The sequence below is a fragment of the Grammomys surdaster genome, unplaced genomic scaffold, assembly GCF_004785775.1.
Source record: "Grammomys surdaster isolate TR1022 unplaced genomic scaffold, NIH_TR_1.0 493, whole genome shotgun sequence".
NCBI lineage: Eukaryota > Metazoa > Chordata > Mammalia > Rodentia > Muridae > Grammomys > Grammomys surdaster.
The window spans coordinates 161,000-170,642 of record NW_021604912.1 but is presented as its reverse complement, the minus strand read 5'-3'; the positions used below and the strand labels follow the sequence as shown (position 1 = coordinate 170,642).

The window sequence follows — 9,643 nt, the reverse complement described above, 5'->3', positions numbered from 1 at the left end:
TCCTTCTAAAACTAGAAATCAGCAGTAAAAAATTTGCAGAAACCACAAAAATATTTGGAGACTAAGTAGTACACTTTTGAATGAGCAGTAAGTCATCCAAGAAATTGGGAAGAACTTTTTTAAGTTACTAGCAACAAATGATAATGAAAGCACATCCTATCAGAAGCTCTGTGATACAGCCAAGGCAATCCTAAGAAGAAGGTCAGTAGTTCATAGACAGACAGACAGACAGACAGACAGACAGATATCAAATAAACAACCTAATAATGTACCTCAGTGCTCTCAAAAGAACAAGTGAGCAATTTTACACACAATGAATGGCAAGAAATAATAAAGATTAGAGAAGAAATTAGTGGAAATAGAAATTTTAAAAAATCATTGCAGTGGAAACCATTGTAGAAAACCACGTTCCTTCTAAATGCAGACTTGTGGAGCCCAATCTGTATCTACAACACAACCCTGTACCTAAGTCTCAGGGATCATTGTAGAGGAAGGGATGGGAAGATTGTCAGAACTGGAGGAATAGAGATTTTGCTGTGAGATTGTGACACACACACACACACACACTCAGGCACACTCAGGCACAGAACAACATTTTATTAAAAGGCCATTGGAAAGAGAGCAAGAAAGATTCAGGGAAAGGGAGGACTAGGAGGGAAATGAGGCAAGGAGAAATAATATAATTATATTAGAATCTCAAAAAAATTGCATACCCCTAGAGACGTTGCAGATGTGCCTGCTGTGTTGTATGTGTGGAGGTAGGTGGCAGAGAGCAGAGAAGCTATGTCTATCTCGACCTGTAAACATCTGAATGACCAGTAGCCTAACATTCCCTGAAAACAAAGTGAGCCTGAGACAACTACCAGTTCAGATCTGCGCAGACTCCCAGAGCAGGGAGTGAGCCAGAGATGATGTGAGCCCCACCTGAGACTACAGGCCCTGGGCAAGAGCTCCTAAGACAGATGACCCCCACACAGAGCCACATGGGTATGCCCGGGAAAGAAGCAAGCCAAGACAACCACCAGTTCGGTGCCATGAGGCATGAACAGGAAGCTAGCCTGAGATGGCCACCAGTCTTGGGGGAGAGGTGCATACCTCACCTGAGATGACCACTGCCCCGTGCCATAATGCATGGGTTGGGCATAGCACTCCCGAGACCACTCTTGAGACAACCTCAGATACTCAATGATCCCGGGCACCACAACGAGGAGCAAGTAAGTGGTAGAGAAATGGAAGAGAAAGAGAAGGATATGGACACAGTGAAGAGAGGCAGAACTGGAAAGCCAGGGGTAGTAAGGAATAGCCTGATGTGAGTGATCCCATCTAGGACTATGATGAGGTCCTGGCCTGTGCTACCATTGGGGCCCAAGTCTATGTAGATAGCCCTGCAGCAGCAGGATCTATTACCACCAAATGCTAAGAGGAGGTCCCTGATCTGGACTGCAACCTGGGAACATGTTAATGTCTGAGGGCTGTGCAGAACTGGCTCCACCCCTTGCCTGGGCATCATAGAAGAGCTGGCCCTTGGAGTATGAGACCAGGAGATCTGACCCTGCCCCTATCCAGCTATAGTTACTTAAGAGAACAAGCCCTGCAGCTCACCCAGGAAGCACAGTAGAGTTGGCCCTGGTTGTGTCCATTTCAATGAGCCACCTGCTTGGGTATGAGTGTGGGAGAGCTGGCTCTGCCACATGTCTCCCAGGCAGTGACACAGGCAAGGGAGAGAAGTACCTCCTCTTGCCTCTTGCTACCTAAGACAGGCAGGAGAGCTAGGCCTACGGTCATTAGAGTGACCATGGATGTGGAATTGTGAGTGAGTTGACCCCAAGATCATGATCATGAACATGAGAGAGTCGGCCCTGTCTCTCATGTGGTGGCATTCGAAAGAGAGATTCCTTCCCCTTCCTTTTTACACTAGCCACCTGAGGCAGGCAGGAAAGTTGCTCTCACTAAGGTCATGACAGCAGGAGAGCTGACCCTGACTTTCACCTGCTGCAACACTCAGGAAAGCCTGCCCTCACCTCACCTGGGCATCACAATAGAACTGACCCTGGACATGGGCATTAGGGTGAACTGTTCCAAAGGGCATGAGTGTGGGAGAGCCAACATGACTCTTGTCTGCTGTATGGGAGGGTGTAGACCAAGGAAAGATGTCCTCCTCCCTCCTGTCCCTCATTTCTTACCACCTATGACAGGTGGGACAGCTGGCCCTAGTGTCATAAGAGTGTGAGAACTGGCACTGTCCAGTTCTTGGGACCAGGAAATAAAACAATGCTATGACCGGCTAATTTTTGACAAAGGAGGTAGAAACATACATCAGATAATGAGCACCTATTCAACCATGGTGCTGGCAAACCTGGATTTCTACGTGCAGAGTACTCTTGTTCACCTTATACAAATACCAGTTCAAAATGGATCAAAAGCCTTAATTTAATACCAGAAATATTGAGGCTTCCAGAAGAAAATCTGAGAGATACCCTTCAAGATATTGGAGTAGGCAAGAACTTTTTGAATAGAACACCAATAGTACAGGAAATAACCCCAAATATCAATAGAAGAGGACTACATGAAATAAAAAGTTCTGCACAGCAAAGGAAACAATTAGCAGAGAGTACAGACAGCCTACAGAATGGAAGAAAATCTTTACCAGCTACACTTCAGATAAGAGGCTAACATCCAGATTTTACCAAGAATCACAGAAATCAAATACCAGGAGGAAAAAAATGTCCACCAACAATTGGATAAACAAATGAAACTGAAAGTTTTCATGGCAAACAAAGAGAACACAAATAGCCACTATGGTTAATTGAATAAGAATAGTCCCCATAGACTCCTGTTTTTGAAGTATAGGGAATGACACTATTAGAAGGTATGGCCTTAATGGAGTAGGTGTGGTCTTATTGGAGGAAATGTATTACTGGGGTGGGCTTTGAGGTCTATAAAGCTTAAGTGTAGCTCACAGTCAATTCTTCTGTCTGATGATTAAGATGTAGCATTCTCAGCTCCTTCTCCAGCATCATGTCTGCTTGCATGCTACTATGACAAGAGTGAACTAAACCTCTGAAACTGTAAGCCAGCCCCAGTTAAATGGTTTTTTTTCTTTTATGAGTTGCCATGGTTGTGGTGTCTCTTCACTGCAATAGAAACCCTAAGACAACCAGCAACTATTTTTTTTAAGTATTCAATATCCCTAGCCATTAGAGAAATGCAAATTTAAAAAACTACTTTGAGATAGCACCACACCCTAGACAGGATGGCTAGTATCAATAAATTTGACAACAAATGTTGGAGAGGATGTGGGAAAACAGTAACCCTTATTCATTATTGGTAAAGATCCAAATTAATGCAGCTATTGTGGAAACTAGTTTGGAATTTTCTCAAAAAATTAAAAGTAGAATTATCATATGACTCCTGGACATATTCATATCCAGACAACTCCTAACCCTGCCATAGAGATATTTGAACTCACATATTTTTTGAAGCTTTAGTCACCATAGCAAAGAATTGGAATCAACCTAGTTTTCCATCAACAGATGAATGGTCTACAAAATTTTTGATATAAAATACCATTCATCTCTAAAGAAAAATGTAATTATAAAATTTGCAAGAAATATATGGGCTTGGAATAATAATATTAAGTGAGGTTTCACACTCTCAGAAAGGAGATATGTTCTTTCCTCATATGTAGAATCTATGCAATAATATATGTAGACAAGTGTACATATGGGCACATTATAACCTGTAAAAAATAGAACAAAAAGGCAAAATAATGGTTGAGGACAGAATGCAAGTGATAGACTCAAGTTATGAACGAGAATATAACGCTAATTGCTTTCCAGTTCTCATTCTGCCATTGATTTTTCATTGTGTGTAACTGAAACTTTCTATCAGCTTTACATGCTTTGAGGTTGGGGTGATTAAAGAGGAATATTTTAAAATTTGAGTATTTGGATTTCAAACTTGGGATGATACAGCCAGCTCTCATCTTTGTGGCTCCTGCTAGTCTTAGGAGTTCACAAAGGTCATCTTGGTAATTTACTACAGTGGAAGAGAAAGTCATCTGCACGCACAGTGGGAGGCCTGATGACTTCTTTGAGAGTTGCACTTTGTCCTCAACGTGGTACCCTGAAGACATTTGTAGCCTCGGTGTTCTTAATATGACCTCCTCTGATATTATTATCATAGGTAGGTTACAAGACTGAAAAGGGGGCCTGAGCAGTGAACAGATTCCAGGCGGCAGCTCTGCATCCAATCTCACAAAACCCAGAGGAAGCGGGCCTCCCAGGAGCTCTAACCTGGGCAGTATCTTAGGCAAGGAGACAGCAACACCCGCGCCAAACAGGGAGTAACTGGGACCCACTAGGACCCAGTATTAACTCCTGGACTAGAGCACTGGTTCCTTCTGGTCTGTGCCCAAGCACTGAGCAGATCTTGGGCCCCAGCTCTAACCCCACCCCACACAGTTCTGGAAAAACAAAGATAATAGGAAAGACAGGCTCCAGTAAGAGACAGGGCAGGTAACACTAAGGAGATCCAGATGGCAAAAGGCAAGTGCAAGAACATAAGCATCAGCAACCCAGGGTACTTGGCATCATTATAAGTTCTCCACACTAGAAAGTCCTGAATTCCCCATATCACCAGGAAAGCAAGATTCAGATTTAAAATCAGTTCTAATGATGATGATAGAGGACTTTAAGAAGGACATAAATAATACTCTAAAAGAATTTGAGGAGAACACAGGTAAACAGGTAGAAGCCCTTAAAGAGGGAACACAAAAATCCCTTAAAGAATTACAAGAGAATACAACCAAACAGGTGAAGGAATTGAACAAATCCATCCAGGGCATAAAAATGGAAGTAGAAACAATAAAGAAATCACAAAGGGAGACTACCCTGGAGATAGAAAACCTAGGAAAATCAGGATTCATATATGCAAGCATCTCCAACGGAATACAAGAGAGAGAAGAGAGAATCTCAGGTGCAGAAGATACAATAGAAAACATTGACACAACTGTCAAAGAAAATGCAAAATGCAAAAAGGTCCTAACCCAAAACATCCAGGAAATCCAGGACACAATGAGAAGACCAAACCTAAGGATAATAGGTATAGATGAGAGTGAAGATTCCCAACTTAAAGAGCCAATAAATATCTTCAACAAAATTATAGAAGAAAACTTCCCTAACCTAAAGAACGAGATGCCCATAAACATACAAGAAGTCTACAGAATGCCAAATAAACTAGACCAGAAAAGAAATACCTCCCATCACATAATAATCAAAACACCAAATGGACAATACAAAGAAAGTATATTAAATGCAGTAAGAAAAAAAGGGCAAGTAACATATAAAGGCAGACCTCTCAGAATTACACCAGACTTCTCACCAGATACTATAAAAGTGAGAAGATCCTGGACAGATGTCATACAGACCCTAAGAGAAAACAAATGCCAGTCCAGGCTACTATATCCAGCAAAACTTTCAATTACCATAGATGGAGAAACCAAGATATTCCATGACAAAACCAAATTTACACAATATCTTTCCACAACCCCAGCATTACAAAGGATAATAGCGTGAAAGCTCCAATACAAGGAGGGAAATTATACCCAAGAAAGAGCAAGAAAGTAATCCTCTTCAAACTAATCCAAAAGAAGATAGCCTCACAAAGATAATTCCACCTCTAACAACAAAAATACCAGGAAGCAACAATCACTGTTCCTTATATCTCTTAACATCAATGAACTCGATTCCCCAATAAAAAGACATAGGCTAACAGACTGGATACATAAACAGGACCCAGTAGTTTGTTGCATACAGGAAACCCACCTCAGTGACAAAGGCAGACACTACTTTAGAGTAAAAGGCTGGAAAACAATTTTTCAAACAAATGGTCCTAAGAAACAAGCTGGAGTAGCCATTCTAAATCCTCCAGCCCGAGAACACAAACGGAGGGACTCATGGCTCCACGTGTATAGGTAGTTGAGGGTGGCCTTGTCAGGCATCAGTGGAAGTGGAGGGCCTTGGTGCCTGATAGTTTGGATTCCCTAGCTTTGGGGAATTCAAGAGCAGGGAGGCGGAAATGGGAGGATAGTGGGAGCACACCCTCATAGAAACTCCCAGAATTAATATGGATTAGATATGATAGAGACAGGCCACCAGAAGACTAGATTCCAGAATTCAAACAAAAAATTATCTTGATACTAAAATTTCTTTTGAGAATTGTATATTCCAGAATACCCAGCATTGGTGTATCTACCCATCAAGCAAGCTGAGCAGACCTGCTCGAACCTCTGATGTCCTGGAATTTCAGCTGAATGCAAGGAAGACACAGACGTCAGAGGCTTATCAATTTATTCTTCCCCCTCTTCTAATATCTCAATGCCTGTAATCAGCTTGAAGAAGTTAATGAAGAGTCAGCACCCCTATTCCCTGGGCTTGGGGACTGAGGTGGTTAATATTGGGGTGTCCTTCTAGGAAAAAGTAGTGGTTTTGTTGGAACTGGGAAGAATAGCTAGGATTTATTTCATAGCCATAACCTATTGGTAGAAATCTGTATAATTGTTATTAAGCTGAAGTTATAATTTCTTAAATGGTACAAAACTTACTTTGATTTCAAATTTAAGGTTTTCATTGGTGTGAGTTTCTTATTGATATAGAAGTGAGATTAATATTGTTACTCTCATAGGCATTGCGCCTATATAACACATTTAGGAATACAAGGCTTAGACCCAGTCCTTCTTTGACTTTTTTAACTGATTTGAGATGGTCAGCCTGTGAGTTAAGGGCCTATAGCAAATTCATGGCTCTGAGTTTATTGTTAGGGTGTTTTCTATATTTTATTTAGAAATGGCCGAGAGGAGTTAACAGACAACAGTCCAGATTGCCTTACATGGATAGTTGGTTTTCAAAATGTCAGAAGTCCACAGAATTGACATTACAAATACTTCTATATTAATGTTCATCTTGATTAGAGACATGTCTGCTCCTGGCAGGTTCCTGTCTTGGATTCTAAGAAGAAATTGAGCATCTTTGGAGTTACCCCAGTTGTGGTGAGACAGCCACTAGGCAATAATTGCCTCTCTTCATCTACAGACAAATTACTGTCCTGAAAAGGACACACTTGCAGAATAGTCAACTGATTATATCTGCCAAGACAGAGTAATCAGCCCTTAATAATTGTATCACTGGATCTGCACTGGATCTGTCAGATGATCCTGGGCCAGAAAGCTGAAAGATCGGATGCTCCAATGTTTTGTAGTATAGGCACTGTCCAGGTGTTCAGCGGTCTCTATAAATTGGCTAAGTTTTAGAAGCTATGCTTTGTGCTTCCCACAATTTCAATTAATTCAGTCATTCTGGATTTCTGACAGGGTTGAAGACTTATAGTCTCATAGCCAATCACAGCTATTTACTTTGAGAGAAAAGATTTGAGAGAATGGTTTTCAGCTGACATTCATTCTAAAGCCAAGAAAAAAAACCAGGTTCAGAACTAAGTCTTTTAGTTAGGAGAGATGACAGAGGTTCTGATTAGTCAACAAAATGATGGGCTGTATATTAGATCTATCTTGTACCTTACTGATACAAATTGGTATAGTTATGCTCTAATGGTATTTTGAGAGAAAAGTTTTATTTTAACAGGAAGGGTGATATGTAGGAGGAGCTAAGGTAGGAGGAGTAAGGAGAGGAAGAGTATGGAGAGGAGGAGGGGCTAGGAGACTAGGTGGGGCTGGAGGAGAACATGGAAGCAGATGTTCTTGTGTCTCTGCCAGTCAAAGATAGTTGGTATATCTACATTGGGTATTGGGTTACACTTCTGATTGTATGGGCATCTTGTTATTGAGCATTACCAAACTTATAAAGCCTTTGATTAACATTTTTAAAAAGTTACTAATAAAAAAAGAATATAAACATCGTAGACACAACAAAATATCTGAAGTTCATAACATATAATGGCCTGGAGCAGAAGGTCTGAGGCAGCGTTTGTTGGTATTCCTGATGGAATAGCATGTAAAATGAATGTACATTGCAAGTGTTTGGTGTTTAGAACCAAGACTCCATTGGAGGGAAAGGTGCACATACTGCCAGGACAACTTGATTCACTTCTCTCTTGATTTTTAATTAATGTTTGTTCATTGTATGTCCACAATATTATTGCCATATTTTCCTCAAGCCCTACATTAAATCTGATAACCTCCCATGGGGTCTCAACTCACAATACCGGAATCTGTAAGCTGGATGAAGAGGCTAGCCTCCAGAATAAAGGGCAATATTTGCAAAAATAAAAAAAAAAGATTGAAAAGTACAGGCTAGCCCCCTCCTTGTGATTTTTCTAAGATCTGTAGGGTGATTATTGTGGAAAAAAATTGCCACATGTATGTATGTGGGGTGTGTCTGTGTGTGTGTGTATTAAAAAAGTAATTTATCAGCCGGGCAGTGGTGGCACACGCTTTTAATCCCAGCACTTGGGAGGCAGAGGTAGGCGGATTTCTGAGTTCGAGGCCAGCCTGGTCTACAGAGTGAGTTCCAGGACAGGCAGGACTACACAGAGAAACCCTATCTCGAAAAACCAAAAAAAAAAAAGTAATTTATCTAAGAATGCATGTCCACCCTAACAGAGTCCTTATGATGTGATCACCTCTGGAAATACCTTCATAGACTCATGCAGAAATATGCTTTACAATCTTCTGTGCATTTTTCACACCAATCAAGTTAACAATTATGACTTACCATTTGGAAGCCCAAGACACTTCATACAAAATCCCCCAGCATCCCCATTATATTTTGTGAACATACTCTTTTGAAGAATGAAGTCACCAAACAGTCTCTTCACTAAAATCAAACACAGGCTCAGTGAAGACCTATCTACTCTGCCTCAGGCACTATGATAGCTGTTAGGGACCCAAGGAAAACAGAGCCCTGTTAGTCTTACACCTAACATAATGGTAGAGTTGTGCCCAAGAAACAAGTATACAAACAATTACAAGATTTGGTGTTATGGTAGATGTCACGAAGGAGCTTAGAAGGAGAGCCACAAGACATAGAGACCACTTCAGAAAGACAACCATAGACATAAACAATAAGCTGAAATTTGTCATGTGACAAAGGGCCAACCATTTCAAGAACCTGTGAGTGAGCCTTCCAGTAAAGAGGAGATCATGAGAAAATGTGAGCTGAGAATCGGTTGAAGCATTGTGCTATCAGTCTAGAAATTTGTGACCAGAGGACAAGTAACAAAGGCAAGGACATTAGGAAGAAGCAAATTAGGACCATGTCATATATGCTGTGATAAATTAACTAAATTGTATTATAAATGCAATTGGAAGAATCAAAAGGGTTTAGCAGGAAAGTAGCATCAACATATATGTTATATGTATAACACACAGCATTATGCACACTACGTGTAACTATATTATTGCTGTGTTGACTATGGACAGTAGCAGGGGAGAAGGAGAATGGGGAAGCAATGGCTTTGCACAACCACTGAGATGGATTCTCTAACCTGAACATGTGGCTCCTAATGGATGGCTTGAGCCATGTAATGAATCTAGAGGGTGAAGTGTGCTATGGTTGAAACAGACTTTGTCTCCCAATCATATGCAGGCATTTGATCCTCAAAGACTTAACAGTAATAAAAGGGTGGAAAT

The 9,643-nt window shown here is 41.0% G+C and overlaps 1 pseudogene; it reads left to right on the top strand.

Annotated features, from left to right (window-relative positions):
- The first annotated feature begins 708 nt into the window (after positions 1–708).
- On the top strand, positions 709–831 carry LOC114633037 (annotated as a pseudogene).
- The last annotated feature ends 8,812 nt before the right edge of the window (positions 832–9,643 follow it).